This window comes from Dasypus novemcinctus, chromosome 23, assembly GCF_030445035.2.
Source record: "Dasypus novemcinctus isolate mDasNov1 chromosome 23, mDasNov1.1.hap2, whole genome shotgun sequence".
In the NCBI taxonomy this organism is placed as follows: Eukaryota; Metazoa; Chordata; class Mammalia; order Cingulata; family Dasypodidae; genus Dasypus; species Dasypus novemcinctus.
Window position 1 is genome coordinate 52389364 of NC_080695.1, and position 20390 is coordinate 52409753.

Consider the following 20390-nt stretch of genomic DNA (forward strand, 5'->3'; position numbering starts at 1 on the left):
TGAGAAACCCAGAGTTAACATCATATTTAATGGTGAAATCCTAAAAGCTTTCTCTTTAAGATCGGAAACCACGCAAGGATGCCCAATGACACCACTCTCATTTAACATTATGTTAGAAGTACTTGCTTGAGGACTTAGGCAAGAAAAAGGTATAAAAGCTATCCAAGTTGGAAAGGAAGAAGTAAAAATTTCACTGTTTGCAAATGGCATGATCCTATCCATAGAAAGGCCTGAGAAATCTACAACAAAGATTCTAGAGCTTATAAATCAGTTCAGTAAAGTGACAGGTTATAAGATCACTGTGGAAAAATCAGTAGCATTTCTGTACACTGATAATGAGGAATCTGAGGAGGAATTCAAGAAAAAAAAATCCGATTTACAATAGCGACTAAATGAATCAAATACCTAGGGATAAAATTAAAGATGTAAGCAACTTGTATGCAGAAAATTACATGACACTGGTAAAGGAAATCAAAGAACACCTAAAGAAATGGAAGAATATTCCCTGCTCATGGATAAGAATAAACATCTTAAGATGTCTATCCTACCCAAACTGATTTGCATATTTAAAGCAACCCCAATAAAAATTACCACAGCATAATTTACAGAATTGGAAAAGCTAACTCTGAAATTTATTTGGAGGGACAAGGGGCCCTGAAGAGCCAAAGACATATTGAAGAAGAAAAGAGAAATTGGAGGAATCACACTACTTGACTTTAAAACATCCTACAAGACTGCAGTGGTCAAAACTGCATGGTATTGGCACAAGGACACACATATTGACCAATGGAACCAAGTTGAGAGTTTTGATATAGATCCTTGCATATAGAGTCAACTGATTTTCAACAAGGCCACCAAGCCTACTCAACTGGGAGAGAATGGCCTTTTCAAGAAATGGTCCTTGGAGAGCTGGATATCCATATCCAAAAGAACAAGAGAGGAACACCATCTCACACCATATACAAAAATTAACTCAAGATGAATCAAAGATCTAAATGTAAGAGCCAAGACTATAAGATCTTGGAAAATAATATAAGGAAGCATCTGCTGGATCTTGTATTAGGACTGGTTTCATGAACTTTACACACAAAGCATGAGCAACGAAAGAAAAAAATAGATAAATGGGACCTTCTCAAAATTAAAAACTTTTGCACCTCAAAGGAGTTTGTCAAGAACGGGAAATGGCAGTCAACTCAATGGAAGAAAATATTCGGTAAACATATATTTGATAGGGCCCTAATATCCAGCATATATAAAGAAGTCCTATACCTTTGGGGGAAAAATTTTTTTTTAAATAGGCAAGTGATTTTAATAGACATTTCTCCAGAAAAGAAATAGAAATGGCTAAAAAGCACATGAAAAGATGCTCGACATCACCAGCTTTTAGTGAAATGCAAATCAAACGTAGAATGAGGTATCATCTTACGCACATTAGACTGGTAGCTATTTAAAAAAAATTAGACCTGCCAGTGTTAGGATGTGGAAGAATGCAAACTCTTATCCACTGCTATTGGAAATGTAGAATTATTCAGCCATTGTAGAGGACAGTTTCATGATTCCTCAGAAAGCTCATGATAAACTGCCATATGATCCATCAATCCCACCCAAAACAATTGAAAACAGGCATAAACAGATATACGCAGGCCGATGTTCATAGTGACATTATGACAAGCCAAATGTCCATCAACAGATGAATTAATGTACAAATTGTGGCATATACATACAATGGAGTATTACTTAACTTTAAAAAGGAATGCAGTATTAACACATGGGATAATATGGATCAATATTGAAGACCTTATGTTGAGCGAATCAAGCCAAGCACTTCAGGACAAATATTATGTGGCCTCAATGATGTAAATTAAGCAAAGTAAGCAAAATCACAGAACTAAAATCTGGAAGGTAAGTTTACAGGAGACTGAAAGGGAGAAGAAAGTTGTGAGCCAATGCCCATATGGGCAAAATCTATGATAAAGTGGAAGGATGTAGTTGTGCAGTGGGTGGGTATGACAGATTTGCAGTGATGATATTGGGTTGGGCAGTGCTGGTTTGTGAGGGGGTAGGGTGAGGAATGAGGGTTGGACTGACCAACGAACTGCAGGGAGGATTGGGGGCTGGAGCAGGTGAACTCTGGGCAATTGCAGGTCTGTCATTGAAGCTTCAGTGTTGGGAATTTCTTTTGGCAAATATGGCAGTGAAGGGTTACTGGTTTAGGGTGTTGATGTGGGAGCAGGCAGGAGAGGGCACACATTGGGCAGGTTTCTAGGGAGTGTGTGAGACTCTCTTGCCATAGTGTGTCATATCAAGATGTGGAGACCCACATAATGAGCTGAAAGGTGTTGGACTCTCATCCTGGGGAGTGCTGCTGTGTTCTCAAACAGAGGGGTGGTAGTCTCTTGAGAGCATATGAAGTGCCCGATAGGGGAGGACAGGCCAATATGTTAAACTCTCAATGTTGTTGCATGTATCTATGAATCTTGTTCTTCAAGGAGTGGGGCTTGATGGTTACAGTGGGTCCAGAGGGGAGGGGGAGGGAGGAATAGAAAAGTGGGACATGGGGCATTTTAGGGGCAATGGAATTGTTCTACATAATCTGCAATGATGCATATTGGCCATGTTAAATTTTATCAAAATTTTCAAAAGGTTGTAATCCAAAATGTGAACCATAATGTAAATCATTGACCATGGTTAATAACAATGTTTCAATATTTGTATATCAACTGTAAGAAATGTACCATTCACATGTAAAATGTTATTAATAGGGGAAAGGAGGCAAGGGGGAGGATGTTGGGTGTATGAAAATTCCCTATATTCTGGGTTCTTTTTTTTTTTTTAATATACTTTTTTTAAAAAAGATACTTGTATTACATAAATGTTACATTAAAAATACACCTGTGGTTGGTGTTGGGGTTTAATGTATACTCAGGGGACCTGAATCTCTGGACTGTCCATATGATAGCCAGACCCTGAGCCTCAACAGGCTTGCAACTCCTACTCTCTGATTTACTGGACTTACCCCAGCCAGCTAACAGGGAGGTGAAGAAGGTCAACCACCACACGAGGTAGCCAAGAGTGCCTGCAACTGCAAGCAAGAGAATTGCATCCATCATCCAAGTGGAATCTAAGTACCCTCTCGATATAGAGGTGGAGTGGACATAACCATCCCAAGGTCCACAGGCTGGAGGAATAGAGTATGGATTAGAATGGACTTACTGATATTCTATGCTGGAACTATTGTGATTAGTAATGGAAGTAAATGTAGCACTGATGTGGAGAAAATGGCCACGGTAACTGCTGAGGGTAGGGAGTGGGAAGAAGAGATGTGATGGGGCATTTTCAGGACTTGGAGTTGTCCTGAGTGGTACTGCAGGGACAGTTACTGGACATTGTATGTCCTTCCATGGCCCACTGGGTGGACTGGGGGAGAGTGTAAACTATAATGTGGACCATTGACCATGTGGTGCAGCCAGTGCTCAGAGATGTAGTCACCAAGTGCGGTGAATGTTCCATGATGATGGAGGAGGTTGTTTTTATAGGAGGAGTGGGGTGAGAGGGGTGGGTATATGTGAACCTCATATTTTTTAATATAACATTAAAAATATATAAAGATAAACACTAAAAAAAAAATACAGAGAATTCCCATATGCCGTGCTCCCAACCTCTCCCACATTTTCCCACATTACTAGCATCTTTCATTAGTGTGGTACATTCATTACAATTGATGAACACATTTTGGAGTACCATGATAATGCCCCATGAATACTTGAACACAATTGTATGCCTTATAGGTATGCCCCAGGTGAGCCTCCTCCCATCACTGACCCCCAACACCAATGATCCTCCCCTGCCAAAGTTATAACCCTTCTGAGATAGAACATTTCTTCAAAAATGAAGCCAACAAAATAACCAGACACAAGAAAATGAAATAATAATGATAGTTTTTAAAACATAACAAATAAAATACCAAAAAAAGTTAAAAATTGGAATAATAAAAAATAGAAAACTAAAAAGAATTTTTTGACATTGTCTCTCATCTCTGTAATATCTTTTATCTTGTAGGTACAGTGACATTTTCTTCTAATTATACCCCCAGTGTCTTATTTTTTCCATTTTGTCTTCAAAGAAGTTTTGGGTTACAGAAAAGTCATGTACAGAATATAGGGGATTCCATATAACCAACATCCTCCCCCCTTTCCCCTGTTAATAACATTTTATATGAGGATAGTATATTTGTTAAAATTGATGTACAAATATTGAAACATAGCTCCCAACCATCATCAGTGATTTATGTTATGGTTTAGATTTTGGACCATACACTCTAGAAATTTTGATGGAATTTAACATGGCCTGTATCTATCACTGCAAAATCATGTAGAACACTTCCATTGCCCCTAAATGGCCCATTTTCCATCTGTTCTATTCTTCCCTCCCTCTGCCTTTGGGACCCACTGCAACTACAAAGCTTCAATCTTTGAAGAACAAGAGTCATAGTTACAGTTACATGCAACAACATTGAGGGCTTGACATACTGGTTTGTCCACCCCTATTAGGCACTGCCTATGCTCTCAAGAGACTCCCACCCCTCTATTTGAAAACATAGAGTCCCATACTTTCCTGGTCATTGTGTGAGTCTCCACCCACTGATACAACACACTATGACAAGAAGAACATTCGCAGACTCCCTAGAAGCCTGCCCCAGGTGCACCTCATCCCTAATGCCTCCCACATCCAACACCCTAAAATGTGACTCTCCCTGCCATATTGCCAAAGGAACACTCCCAACATTGTACTTCCAACCACGTATCCACAAGTCTCCAGAGTTCACCTTCTCCCTCCCCCATCCTTCCTCCCAGTTCCGTGGACATTCCAAACCACACTCCCCCACCCTATACCCCTGAAAAACCAGCACCACCCAACTCATTAGTATCACTGTACCACTGTCGTGCCCATCCACTTCACAACGTCACACTTCCATCTTATAGATTTTACCCGTATGGACATGCCTCACAACCTTCTCCTCCCTATCTCTTCTAAACTTATCTTCAAGACTCTAACTCTGTAGTTCTGCTCAATTTGCTTAATTCATATCAGTGAGGTCATATAATATTTGTCCTTAAGTGCCTGGCTTGCCTCACTCAACATAAGGTCTTCAAGATTCATCCATGTTAGCCCATGTGGTAATACTGCATTCCTTCTTCCAGTTGAGTCATAATTTCATTGTATGTGCATACCACAATTTGCTTATCCATTCATCTGTTGATGGACATTTGGCTTGTTTCCAACTTTTGGTAATAATGAATAATGCCACTCTAAACGTTGGTGTGCATATATAGTGTTGGTGTCCTTGCTTTCAATTCTTCTGGGTATATACCCAGCAGTGTGATTGCTGGATTATACGGTACTTGTATAGTTAGTTTCCTGAGGAACCACTGAACTGTCCTCCACAACGGCTGCACCATTCTACCTTCCCAACAGCAGTGGATGAGCTTTCCCATTCCTGCACATCCTTCCCAAAATTGGCAGTCCTCTTTTTTTTAGCAGGCTCCAATCTAATGGGTGTAAGATGATACCTCATTGTAGTTTTGGTTTGCCTTTCCCTTACAGCTAGTGACGTTGAGCATCATTTCCTGTGCTTTTATCCATTTTTATTTCTTCTTTGGAGAAGTGTCTTTTCAATTCATTTGCCCATTTTTTTAATAGGTTCTTTTTCTTTTTCTTTTGAGGTGCAGGATCTCTTTATACATGCTGGATATTAGGCCCCTATCAAATATATGGTTACCAAATATTTTCTCCCATTGTTTAAGCTACAATTTCATGACAAACTTCTTTGAGGTGCAAAAGATTTACTTTTAAGGAGGTTCAATTTATTTTTCTTTAATTGCTTATGCTTTGGGTGTAAAGTTCATGAAACCAGCCCTAATACAAGATCCAGTTAATGCTTCCCTACATTGTCTTCCAAGATCTTATGGTCTTGGCTCTTATATTTAAATCTTTAATCCACCTTGAATTAATTTTTGTATAAGGTGTGAGATGGTGTTCCTCTCTCATTATTTGGATATGGATATCCAGCTCTCCAAGCACCATTTCTTGGGGAGGTCATTCTCTCCCAGTTGGATGGGCTTGGTGACCTTATCAAATATCAGTTGACTATATATGCAAGGGCCTATATCAGAACTCTTTAATTTGGTTCCATTGGTGAGTAAGTCTATCCTCATGCCAATACCATGCACTTTTCACCACTGTAGCATTGTAGTATGGCTTAAAGTCAGGTAGTTTTTCCTCTGGCTTCACTTTTCTTTTTCAATATGTCTTTGGCTTTTGGGGGCCTCTTGCCTTCCAATAAATTTCATAGATAGATTTTCCAATTCAGTAAAACGTGGTAATTTGGGGGGTGGGGGGTGGATTGCCTTAAATCTGAGAATCGGTTTGGGTGGGATAGACATCTTAATGATGTTTAGTCTTCCGTCCATGAACAGGGAATATTCCTCCACTTATTTAGGTCCCTTATGATTTCCATTAAGAGTGTCATGTAGTTTGTGTGCACTAGTTGTTTACATCTTTAGTTGCTATTGTAAATGGGATTTTTTCTTGGTTTCCCCTCAGATTGCTCATTATTGGCGTACAGATATGCTATTGATTTTTGCACAAAAATCTTATAACCTGCCATTTTACTGAACTCATTTATAAGCCCTAGAAGCTCTGATGTAGATTTCTCAGGACTTTTGAGGTATAAGACCATGTCTCTGCAAATAGTGAAATCTTTACCTCTTCCTTCCCAATTTGGATGCCTTTTATATCTTTTTCTTGCCTAAGTGCTTGAGCAAGTACTTCTCACACAGTGTTAAATAAGTGTGATGATAGTGGGCATCCTTGTCTTGTTTCAGATTTAGAAGGAAAGCTTTTAATATTTTACCTTTGAACATGTTGTTAGCAGTGGGTTTTTCATTTATACCCTTTATCACACTGAGGAACTTTCCTTGTTTTCCTATCGTTTGAAGTGTTTTTATCAGAATAATGTGCTGTATTTTGTCAAATGCTTTTTCTGCATCTATAAAATGATCGTGTGATTTTTTTTCTTTTAATCTGTTTATGTGGTGTAGTATTTTGATGGTTTTTCTTACATTGAAACATCCTAACATACCAAGGATGAAACCCACTTGGTCATTGTGTATAATTCAATTGATGGGTTGTTGAATATGATTAGCAAATAGTTTACTGAAGATTTTACCATCTAGATTCATTAAAGAAATTGGTCTATAGTTTTCCTTTCTTGTGGTGTCTTTGTTCGACTTTGGTATTAGGGTGATGTTGGCAAAATAGAATGAGTTAGGCAATATTCCCTCCACTTCTATGTTTTAGAAGAGTTTAGGCAGGATTGGTGTTAGTTCTTTCCAGAATGCTTGGTAGAATTCACCTGTGAAGACATCTGGTTCTGGGCTCTTCTTAATAGAAGGTTTTTGATGACTAATTCAATCCTGTTACTTCTGATTGGTCTGTTGAGTTCATTAATTTCTTCTTTTGTCAGTGTAGATTGTTTATGTATTTCTAGGAATTTGCCCATTTCCTCTAAATTTTCCATTTATTGGCACACAATTTTTTAAGTATCCCCTTAATGATACTCTTTATTTCAGTGGGGTCAGTGGTGATATCTTCTTCCTCTTTTCTTATTGTATGTGTTTGCATCTTCTCTCTTTTTACCTTCATTAGTCTAGCTAAGGGTTTGTCAATTTTATTAATCTTCTCAAAGAACCAGCTTTTGGTTTTATTTTTTCTAGTGCTTTCTTATATTCAGTGTAATTTAATTTTGCTCTAATTTTTTATTCTTTCTACTACCTTTGGGGTTAGTTTGTTGTTCTTTTTCTACTTCTCCAGGTATGCAGTTAGGTCTTTGATTTTAACTCTTTCTTCTTTTTTAATATAGGCATTTTTGGCTGTGAGTTTCCTTCTCAGTACAGCTTTACTGCAACCCACAGGTTTTGATATGTGGTGTTGTCATTTTCATTAGTTTGAAGGTTGCTACTCATTTCTTTTGCAATGTCATCCTCAACCCAATGATCGGCTGAGAGCGTGTTGCTTAACTTCCATATCTTAGTGCCTAATCTGCTTCTTTACCCCTTACAGATCTCCAGCTTTATTCCATTGTGGTCAGAGAAATTACTCTGTATGATTTCAATCTTTCTGAATCATTGAGAGTGTTTCTGTGGCCTAGCATGTCATCCTACCTGCAGAATGTTCCATATGCCCTTGAGAAGAATGTATATCCTGCTGTTTTTATGTGTAATGTTCTGTATGTCTATACGGGCCAAATCCTCTAATGTATTATTCAAGGTCTTTGTTTCTTCATTGATTCTCTGTAGAGATGTTCTATCTAAAGGTGATAGCTGTGTATTAAATTCCACCCCCTCCCCATAATTGTAGAGACATCTATTTCTACACTTAGTTTTTCCAGTGTTGGCCACATGTATTTTGAGGTGCCCTGGTTAGGTGCATAAATGCTTATGATTGTTCTTTCTTCTTGACAGATTATCCCTTTTATTAGTATACAGTGACCTTCTTTGTCTCATAAAATAATTTTCCATTTAAAGTCTATTTTGTCCAATATTAGGATAGCTATTTCCCTGTTTTTGGTTATTGTTTGCATGTACTTTTTTCCAACCACTCACTTTCAGCTTCCTTGAGTCCCTGGAGCTAAGGTGAGTTTCTTGTAGACAGCATATAGATGGGTCATATTTCTTTATCCATTTTGCCAATCTGTGTTTCTTGACTGGAGAGTATAATCCGTTAACATTCAGTGTTATTTCTGCCAAGCATTTACTTACACTGGCCTTATTTTCTTTAGGCTTGTGAATGCCATATGTTGTTTTTATTTCTCTTATCTTTTTAGTTGTTCTTACACTCTCCTCCAAGTCTCTTTCACCTCTTTTTTCCTTTCAACCTTTAGAAGTCCTTTGAGTATTTCTTGAAGTGCAGGTTTCTTATTGACAAACTCTCATAATTTCTGTTTATCTGTGAATATTTTGAATTCTCCCTCCTTTTGAATGTCAGCTTTGCTGGACAGAGAAGTCTTGGCTGGAAATTTTTTCTTTCAGCATCTTAACTATGTCATACCACTGCTTTCTTGCCTTTATGGTTTCAGATGAGAAATCAGCACTTAATCTTATTGAGCTTCCTTGTATGTTATGGATCTCTTTTGTCTTGCTGCTTTCAATATTCTCTCTTTTTCTTGAGTATGGACAATTTTTCAAGTATTTGTCTTGGAGTAGGCCTTTTAAGATTTATAGTGTTTTGGGTGTCCTGCACTTCCTGGACATATATATCCATGTCCCTCAATAGGGTTGGGAAGTTTTCAGCCATTATTTTCTCCAACACTCCTTCTGTCCCCTTTCCCTTCTCTTCTCCCACTGGGATCCCTATAACACATATGTTTGTGCATTTCCTGTTATCATTTAAATCCTTAAGTCCCTGCTAGATTTTTTTCAATCTTTTTATCTATCTGTTCTACTATCTGCCTGATTTCAGCTGTACTGTCTTCCACATTGCTGATTCTTTCCTCTGCATGTTCAAATCTGCTGTTATTTTTTATATCTTGCATTGTACCATTCATCACCATCATATCTGTTATCTTTTTATGTATGTTTACACTCTCCCAATGTCTTCTTAATGTCCTTAATCTCTTCCTTCACCTCATTATGTTGATTCATATTTGTTTGGACATCTCTGATTATTTGTTCCATATTGTGCATCTCCTATTTTTTGTTTGCAAGTTAGACTCAACCATGTCTTTGTTTTTCTTAGTATGGCTTGTAATTTTTTGTTGGTGTCTAGGGATCAGTTTATCTTGGAGGGTTTACTCAGTTGATTAGCTTCTCTTTCTACTCTAGGGATTCATTTTTTTGTTTCTGTGTGTGTGTGATAAGTTTTCACTGTGGCACTGTTGTAGAATTTGAGAGAAGTTCAACTGTTTGAGTATGGAGAGGCCAGGACTCAGGAATGATTTTGAGAAGGAAAAATGGTTTATTGACGGCCGGCCGGACTCGGGAGCTTTCTGTTTGAATCCCGAGCCCTGAACAAGATTTTCAAACGTCTTTTATACAGAGAGGAAAGGCCAAATGGTTCCTTTGTTTTAGTTTTCAATAGGCTTCAATTAGCATATATATCTTCCACATCTTAGGTAAGCTTTTAGCATGGACTCCAGATATTCTAGATAAGCTTTTAGCATATTTTTTTTTTGCATTTCCCCTAAATAATTAAAGTTTATAGCCCTTGCATTGTTAAACTGTTTGCTGGGACTGGAGCCCGTTGCCATTGTCCCTAAGGGCAGGACTGCAGCCTCTTACCGTTCCACACCCACAGCCTTCAGCTTAGGTTATCTCTGAAGAGACAAAGAGCCTTCCACCCATAGCCCACATCAGCACAATCATTCCTCTTATTCTATTTCCTTGCTCTCGTCTGTGTTCCTTTGAAGAAGAAATTTAGGAGCAGAGAAAAGGAAAGAGGTAAGAGGAGAAAAAGCACAATAGTAAAAAGAATATTAAATGTAGAGGATGAACCGTGTAAGACCCAACAAAATGAATAATTAACACACATAGGAAGTAGAGAGGAATAAGAATTAAAAAATGGAAGAGAAACAATGAAATGAAAGGCAGAATAGAGAAACACATATGGAATGCATTAAAAAGGCCAGAATTATGAGAAGAAAGGAAAAGAAAAAGAGAAAAAGTAAATTAGAAAAAAAAAGAGAAATAAAAGGAAAAAAATTGAAGACCAAACAAAAAAGATGAAAGAATGACAGAATACAGAACATAGAAAAATGAAGGGGAAAAAAAAAGAAATTGTATAGGTAGAAAAAAACCAGTAAAAGGAAAAAAGGGAAACAAAGGAAGGGTAATCACAACAAACAAGAAACAAGAAAGTGGGAACTAATTTTTTTAAAAAGGAGAAAGAAAGAGAATAAAAGTAAAACAGACAAACAAGCAAAAAACAAACAATGAAAAACATCCTTCTCTCTTAGGTCCCTACAAAGCTTCTCAGGCTGTTGGTGTTCATCAGTTAAACTCCCTGCAGCCTACCCTCTGCAGGTTTTGAACCAGTTTTTGGTGAGTAAATGAAGTTAAATTAAGGAAAAGAACTTTTATTTGAAAAATGAGAGATCCAAGAGAAGCTAATACGAAAAGAATGTCTATATGTTCCCTGTCATAAAGTACCAGCGAGGCCTGATAACCTAGTGGGTCACTTCTCTAAGAAGAGCTAGGAATCGACCCAGAGACCTCATATATATGCAAGGCAGGAATTCCTCCACCGAGCTAAACTTTCTCCTTAGGTTAGTTGGCGTTTCAGAAAGCTATCTGCCCCCTTTACTCTCCAGGGCAGGTTAGATTCTTAGCAGTTTGTCAGAGTCCTCCTGCTTAAGTGCCTGTCTGTCCCTGCCCGTTCTCTAGTCTAATTGCTTTCTCTCCCAGGGTAGCTGGGCATGACAGCCTGCCCGAGCAGATTCCCCTCCCTATCCTAGTCAGGTCCAGGTCCCTTCTGAGATTCAAAGGAGTCTCAACTGGCCAAAATCACCACAAAGAAACCACTGTCAACTCTCTGCCACACCCTTCTTCCTCCCAGAGAACCCTAAACAGGCTTTTGGAAATTTATTGAGCTCTTCCTACTGTCTGTTTCCCTTAAGCGAGTTGGGCTTTTAACAGTTTTCAGTGCCTGAGCTAATTAGTGGCCTGTCTCTGCCCCCTAGGCCCTGCCCAAGTTCCTCTCTCCCAGGGCAGCTGGGTGTAATAGGTGACCTGAGCAGATTTGCCTTTCCCTTCTCCCCCCTGAACCACCTCTGTGCTGGTTGGTATCTTCCCTGGGATTCAAAGAGGGCTCAGGAGGTGGCTTGGGGGGATGGGGTTGAATGGGACCTCATATATATATTTTTAATGTAATATTATTACAAAGTCAATTAAAAAAAGAAAAAATAAATAAATAAATAAATAAATAAAAACAAACAAACAAACAAAAAAAAAACAAAAAACAAAGAGGGCTCAGGTGTCCAAACCCACAGAAAGGAAACCACTCCCCACCCTTTGCCAGAACTCTCTTCCTCCCACTCAGTTGACTTCTGAGAATCAGGGGATCCAGTGAGGCTATTTGCCTTGAGGGTGGGGCTTAGCTGCCCATTGTTTCCAGCCACAGGGGCAAGGAACTCATGGTTTTCCCCTGGGCTCTTTATCTCCTTCTCCAGTTTCCTCCAGATCAATGCTCTGAAGCTCTGTGGGTTCCCAAAACAGCTCATTCAGGTAGGATTTTGCCCCTTCTCACCCATTTTTTTGTGAAAGAACAGGGCGGTGTCTCCCTACAATGATGCCATTTTTCCAGAACTCCTCTAACGCTTCTTAGAAGACAAAATGAAAAACGTAAGACACTGAGGGGATAAATGGAAGAAAATGTCACTGTACATACAGGACAACAGATCTTACAGTGATGAAAGACATACTGTCAAAAAATTCATTGAATTTTATATTTTTAAAATATTCTTATTCCAATTTTTTGTTATTTTTACAACTATCATTTTTTTCCTTATTAATTGTAATTGGTTATTTTATTGGCTTCATTTTTTAAAGTTTTGGATAACAGAAGGGTTACAACTGTGGCAGCTGGGGATCATTGGTGTAGGGTACCAGTGATGGGGGATTCATGGGAGGAGGTTCACCTGGGGCATAACTATAAGGCATATCAATGTCTTCAAGTGTTCATGGGGCATTGTCACAGTGGGTAGAGATTCACACAATAACCAAAAGAATATTGAATTCCCATCCTAGGGAGGTCTGCCATCTTCTCTAGTGGGATAGCAAGAATCCCCCAAGTACAAGGGCAGTGGCTAGTGAAGTAGGATGGACCACTGACAGGCCCTTTAGATTGATGACTGTGCTTATGAGCCTTTACTTTTGACATTGAAACTTAGCCTAGTATTACAGGGTGCCTAAGTGTTACCTCCTAAAAGCCTCCTTATTGCTCAAATGTGGCCTTTCTCTAAGCCAAACTCAGCATGCCCCAGCATGGGACATAACTCACATGACTCACAGGGATGAGCTTCCCTGGCACAGAGGGATTACTACCAAACATCAACTAGCAATGCAAGTGGAAAAGAAAGCCTTGACCAAAAGGAATAAAGGGTAAAGAAAAATTAGTTTAAACAGCTAAGAGACTTCAAAGTGAGTCAGGAGGTCATTTCAAAAGTTACACTTAGGCACATTTCAGCAGGATCTCATTAACTGTCAGAGTAAATATTGCCTCCTGTAGCTGGACTCCTGAGGGCTCTGGAGACATCCAGACACTATAGCCCGGATGGACAGCTCAGGAGCTTGGTGCCCTGCCAGTGGGCACTACTTGGGAAGTTATGCTCCCCAGGTTGACAAAACTGGATTCAGTTGTGGTTTCCCTACACATTGCTCTTCTGCCCCTTCTACTTGAACCTATAGTTAGTACTAGAATTGATAGGTGTATGTCCAAGAGACTTAAATCTTTGGGCTGTCCATGTGCCAGCTGGTCCCTGAATCGCCACAGAGTTGTACCACCTATTCTCCAGTACAACACTCACCCAGCACAAATAACAATGAGATGACGATGGGCAATAACCATCCCAAGGAAAAGAGAGAGCCTGCAACTGCAGGCAAGATAGTCCCATCCACCTGCCTCATGGGCTCTAAGCCCACTCTCAATTAGAGGCAGACTGCATGTCCATCCCAGAATCCTTAGGACTGGGGAATGAATGGTGGACTAAAGTAGACTTACTGTGATTCTACTATAGACTTAATGTGATTCTAGGAATGGAAGAACTTTTATCACTGATGTGGAGGAAGTGGCCACTGGAGGTTCTGAGGGGAGGGAGTGGGAAAAACTGGTATAATATGGGGGCATTTGCAGGACTTAAGTATTGCCCTGAATGGCATTGCAATGACAGATACAGGCCAATATATATCTTGTCAAACTTACGAAGTTGTATGAAGACAGTGTAAACTACAATGTAAACTATAATCCATGGTTAGTGGCAATGCTCCAAAATCTGCTCATTAATTGTAACAAATGTACCACATTAATGAAGGATGTTGTTAATTTGAGAAAATTTGGGAGGGGTACAGAGCATGGCATATGGGAATCCCCTATATTTTTTATGTAACATTTATTTAATCCAAGTATTTTGTTTTTAAAGTAAAAAAAAATATATATATATATTAGTAAAAAAAGCTCAATGCATGTAAATCCACCCTTTAGGTTATGTTATTATAATTGGGTATCCTAAAAGAGCCAAAAGTTCAGAGCCCATGCTGGTCGTTAATTTAAAGGAGTTTAGTATAGTAGCTAGATTGCTGGTTCAGGCCAATTCTCTGTATAATATATCTGTGTGCTGAGCCTAGGCTGGTGCTATGGTTAGATTCTGTGAGTACCACCCAGCAACAACCACTGGGAATTTGGAGCAGTAATCTTCCATCTGAATGTCCATTACTAGCTGGATGTCAGACTTTGATTTAGACTGTCCTTATGACTGAATGGCATAAAATAATCTTGACACATGAAATACTCATAATATTTTTTTGATGGAGTGGGTGTTAGAGAAATACTGTAATAGGAATTGCAACCCCCAGAGGAGTTCCTTAATAAAATGAAAAGGTTTATTCAGGAACATGCTATCAAGGGAATGCAAGGAGATACTTATGAGTAAATAGGGTCTTTTACTCTAGGACCAGCTCTGGAAATACACGAGTAGTTGCCTAACCCCATTGCCATTTGAGTGGTGCACTTGTAGAGTAGTGGTCTGATAGAGAATTGGAATGGATCATTGAAACACTGGTTGTCTAAAAGGGAGGGAGTAGCAACGTGAAGAGTTGGCTCACATGCCTCCATGATGTATCTCCCATTTAACAACTCAACATCTCAACATGTCAACGTCAGGGAGTGGGAGTGACCTCAGTGGTTGAGCACTTGATTCACATGTATGAGGTTCCTGGTCCAATGCCTGGTACCTCCAAAGAATAAAAATAAAAACTAAAATTCACCATGGGAAGAGAGTACTGAAAAGGAGGGTCTCAATTGGATAGATTTAATTCATAGGGGCCCGATAGTGAGGTGTGTGCTTTCCTCCTGTCTGACAAAAATGGGTTTAACAGTAAATGCAGCAAAAGCAGTGGCATTGCCTCATGTAGAGATAAGTCACTAGTCCTGTGCCTGTGTAAATGTATATGAATGGGAGTGGACTGAGGAGGTAACATTTGCTAGAGTGGTATTGCTGCCTACACTCTGGAACAAAACAGTGGCCAAAGCTAAAGTTTTTTTCCCCACAAGTGGAAGATTTGGGGGTAAAAATAAATGGCAAATTGAGTGGAGAGATAGCTGAGAGTAGAGAAATGCATGAGTGGGTTCTGCAGTAAGATAATTTTGGCCAAAGACCAGAGGGTAGTCTGTAGTATAATAAAGAACTTCACTGGTGTATGTTCCTGGTCCTAAGAAGTACCCTCCCCATCTTTAGAATTTCCTGTAAGAGTGCCTCATGTTGTTCATATGCTAACAAGAAGAGAATATAGGGCCGGCCCTACCAGTAGTCTTGTGGTGGTCACACCAGAAAGACCAACCATGGATTTAGGGGTTTGGGGCTTTGATCCACTATGTCCCTGACTTCTGAAGAGGGATGGGGAGCTGGAGATTGCTTAAGTCTCAGGAGCATTAATTCCCTAAATTATGCCTTTGTAGAAACTTCATATAGATTATGGACACACTCTCTCTCTCTCTCTCTCACACACACATACTTGATATTAGGGAACTAAGAGCAGAACTAAACTCCTATACTCTGGGGCAGAATCAAAAATCTTTGGTTGCTTCACATGGCAATACCCTGTAATCTCACCCAGTACACCTTGGTGAACACAGCTTGTCAATGTAACTCTGGAGACCTGGGTCTGAGTAGTTTTCATCCATTTCCTGCTGCTTCTCACTTTCTTTCTTTTCCCATTTTCAATGCGGGCCATGAGTGTCTGCATTAGAAGGCCATACCATCACTTCCACAGTGATGGTATTTGCCAACCCACTCTTCTATGGCTTCAGGTGGGATTCCATGAGTATCTTGTTCTTGAGAACCCAGTGCATTTTTCATTGCTGCTGGCTGGGAAAATACCCTTCAGGATCTGCCTTCTTTGGAGTGAACTATTTCTTGCTTGGAAGCTTCTCCAGGGCAGAATCATAGCTTTCTTCTTTTCCAGACCCTACTTTTCCTAGAATCTGGGAGAGGGTTTGGCTTACAACAACATTAATAGAGGCTTGTTGAACTGAATCATGACTGCTTGACAAATGGCAGGACTCCTCCAGGTCACTCCTGTCTCTGCTTAGAGCCATGCAGAACTGCTGACATCCAGAAACTAGGATCCTCAAAGGGATTCATTTTTTATAACTTTAAGGATTAATGCCTACATCCACGAAGACTAGGCTAGAAATTTAATCCCTGTAAAAATAAATCCATGGTATCTTGAGAATAAAGTGTAAGCTAAGTTTATAAAGGAAAGCTTATAAAGGAAAACTCAATTTATTTTTTGAGTTTTTGTTTTAAACAAGTGAATTATAGTGAAGAAAAGAAAAGATCCCACCATCTGGTATCTGTGATGCTGGCTTTCCCTAACTCATCTCTTTCAGCCAAGCAGCTTTTAAGATGCCAATTGAAGAATTTCTGACCACAATTTCACAATTTCATGAGGGGGGGAAATGTTTATGCAGACCTCAAGTCAGAGAAAAGTGTGAGTGATAGAGCATGTGCTCTCAAGGCATAGTCTCTATAGATTGGAGTTTGACCCATGTTAGGTCTTCAGGATCCCATTCTGAGACATACTTCAACATAAATACACACACATATCAAAGATCAGGGAAAGATCGCCACATGAGGTGGAGAGAAAAGCTGCCTGAGGGGAAGAACCAGGGGACCCTGTTCTAGTCAAACTCCCTTCTCATAACATCACATCTCATAAACACAAACACAGCTGGACCCCAGCCCCTCTTTCTCCTCACCCATCCCACCCCACCACACAGCCCCCATAGAGCAAAGAGGATACCTTGGACTTACTTTTCCTACAGTGTCATAGAAGACCATCCTGTCAAAGTTGCTTGAGTGTTGCCATTACTGAACAGCCCACCACGATCTGTTCTCCAGGGTCCTGCTAGGCTTCAGGTAGCCCAGGGATCAATGCACTGGGCTTAATCTCTCTTTCAGCAACATTCTAAAAGCACTTCCCTGTTCCAAGCCCTCCACTACGCCTACCCCCACCCCTCATCACTTCTATCTTGCCTTCTATTCCATCATGTCCTCCACCCAATTTTCATTATCTCAGGAACTTTACCTTCAGGATACCTTTCACACAGTATCAAATAACAATTTTAGGAATCATATCTGTAAGGCCCATTATAGTGCATGGACTTTGTTTTGGCCTCCCTTTGAGTTCCTTTTGAGTACTCAATTTCATTGTGCATAGAATGCCCTGGGTGAGTGCATTAAAATACACATTCCATGGTTCCTTTCCCTGAATCCCAGGACTTTAATAACCAGTTCCTTGGGTCCCCATTGGGTGGGGAGACTGCAGTCCCAGAGATCCAGGGTGTGAAGAGCTCAAGTATGTTACCAGAACTAAGGGGTAATGTAACCCATGGCCATTAAGAGAATCTTGGACTGGATCAAGATTAGAAATAGGCTGCCTGATAGTATTTAAGACTGGTCCAAATGCAAATGCAGAAGTGATCAAGAATGCAGGGAAACCATTAGACTGAAACTAGGTCTTTGCAGGACCAATTTCAATTATTCACTGGGACAGTGGGATTCTTTTAAGAGTACAACCAAGGGAGCACAACGTGTAAGTGAAAGAGTATCCTGTGCTCTATAGAGGTTGGCCCATAAATTACTGAGGGGCCATACAGAATTGAGGGAGAAGGGTCATCTGGGTGTGAAAAGACAAAATTTCCAAGACCTCTAATGACTGCCTCACTCACATTCACAATACAATCGTGCAAGGACTGGGACTTCTTGACCATTTGCATATTCACTCTCTCTAGCAAAGGCAATCTGGCTTGCATGAGTTCTTTTGCACTCCCACATTGCTTTTTAAGAATGATAGAAATAGTGAAAATTATAACAGTTTTCATTTAATAAGGCGTACTGTGTGTCAGGCTCTTTGGTAAACACGTAATATTAGCACAGGTAATTTTCTCAGTAATCCCCTGAACTAAGTATAATTGTTTCTCCTATCAGACAAGGTAATCAAGGGTGAAGATATTAAATGGCCTGCTGAGGTTATCATCCAGTGAGGGGTAGCCCAAGCATGTCACCACTATGTATATTCCATGACCTTCCTATTCTAAAAGAAATTCTCCGGAACAGTGTGTGGGAATATCTCTAAAGTTCTGTCTGGTCCGCACACCTCTTATGCTTCCCTCTCCCCCGGAATCGATATCACCTTGGCTTAAGGCCTACATTGGAAGGTGAAGTACACTGGGAGGAGTGTGGTTTGTGTAGTCAGACACCTCAATTCAAATGGTTGATCCTCACTTCACAACAAGAAAACTTGTATGAAATTTATTATTAGCAATATGATACAAAATTTAAAACTTACTGAACTCGCAGGGGATGAGAGTCAATTCAAATAAATAAAGCAAATGAAATATGTTAGAAACTGCAAGATTGAGGATGCATCTTCTATGACATACCTCCTTGCCCTCGTGACCTAAATAGTCCAACTACTATTGTCAATCCCCAAACCTTCTTTACTTGAATGCTTCAGGAAAATCCAATGTCTCCTTATTAGGTAGTTGCTTACAAGAGAAAGCAGGGCACCAGGACTTTGGGGAATGTGCCTCCAGGTTAGAGACTCTGAACACTGTATGGCAGAAGTTCTCATAAATAGCCTTGGGGTTCAAGGAGAAATCATCCAGCCAGGGATGGACTGGTTGGTGGCCTGGTCTTCCTCCTGCGAAACCCCATGTAGAACTGGCCTAGTGATGACTGAAGGGATGACAAGGTCCAGCTAAGTAGGTGGTAGTGGACTTAGGAGGAAGGTTTGGGGACCACCACCACTCAGTACCCTGGGTACCCCAAAAGATGGTGTTGGGTAAAATGACTTCACAACAGAAGTTACTAAGAATCAGTTTGGAGGACATTCAACACCCCTCATAAGGTCCCAGTTTCAACCCAAATGAGGGAGATCCTAGGAAAGACTAAAGGCTGGGTTTTGAGGGGAACAGCTGGGCCCCTTTCTGTTTTGACCTGGACAAACAACTTGTAAGTCCTATCCCATAACATCTGGTCCAACATACACTCCCATCTCCTAGCACTGCCCACCAAAACACTTACTAGCGGTCCAGCTTTAGGCCCCTCCTGCCCCTGCTGTTCAGTGATTACAACCACCACTCAGGAAATTGTTCCAGGGGGTTCATATGTGAACTACATGCTAAATTCCCCCAAGATTCTAGAACTTAACAACCAGGAAGGAATGGAGACTTAGAAGAATGGTCCTAGAAATGATGGAGGGGAAGGTGAATCAGGGGACAAGTGTTCCCACGCTTTAAGTAGGTGCTGGCCTTGTTAAATTTTATTGTTTTAATTAGAGAGGGCAGCAGCACCCAGGATGAGAAACAGTCCAGGACACAGAGAGTACACTGCTTCCAGCAGATTCTTAGGGTTGCAAGTAAAGGAGTGAAATATTGGTACCTAAACAGGAGTAGAATGTAGGAATGGGGAGAGTTGGAGGTCAGGTGGGGCTGGGTGGGGAAGGGGAGACATCCCATGAAAGAATCTCACAGGTAGGCAAAAAACCAGAAATTTCCTTCAAATTATGGTATGGTAACAGAATTTGAATGTATCCTTTCAGGGCAACTTGTCAATGATTTCTCAGATTTATAGCTCAAAAGCTTATTCCAAGTTCCCCATATTTCAATTCTTTATATAAAAAACTAGTTTTGTGGCCCTCAATCCATCAGGCTCTGCCACTATAGGGGTCAGTTTTTCATTTACTTCAATGAGAAATCCAGAGTCAAATGATGAGTTTCTGTTCTCTCAGAAATCACAAACCTGGTCTGCTTATTATCCAAGACCTAAAAGCCAATACTTAACACATTTTGTCCAGTGTGTAGTTGTTTATAGGAGAAGGGCTTGCACCTCCATCATGGCTAGTTTATAGGAGGAGGGCTTGCACCTCCACCATATGGCCACAGTGGACTCCCTATCCAGCATGTGAAAAAAAAAAAAAATATATATATATATATATATATATGTATGTATGTATGTATTTAGAACAGGTGAGGTTTTAGAGAAAAATCATGCTAACAGTAAGGAGTTCTCATATTATCCTTCTCACACATGCAGTTTTTCCTATTATTATTTTACT

General features: G+C 40.0%; 1 protein-coding gene across 6 annotated transcripts in view; it reads left to right on the top strand.

Annotated features, from left to right (window-relative positions):
• The window catches only part of LOC101437752 (transport and Golgi organization protein 1 homolog), a 173929-nt gene that overhangs the window by 106232 nt on the left and 47307 nt on the right, over positions 1-20390 (top strand). The window contains exon 3 of one of the 6 annotated variants that reach the window (XM_071211310.1): positions 11012-11096. The exons of the other annotated variants lie outside the window; for them this stretch is intronic. The gene's annotated coding sequence lies outside the window, so the exon portion shown is untranslated. The remainder of the gene's footprint in view (positions 1-11011; positions 11097-20390) is intronic. 6 annotated transcript variants of the gene reach the window in all.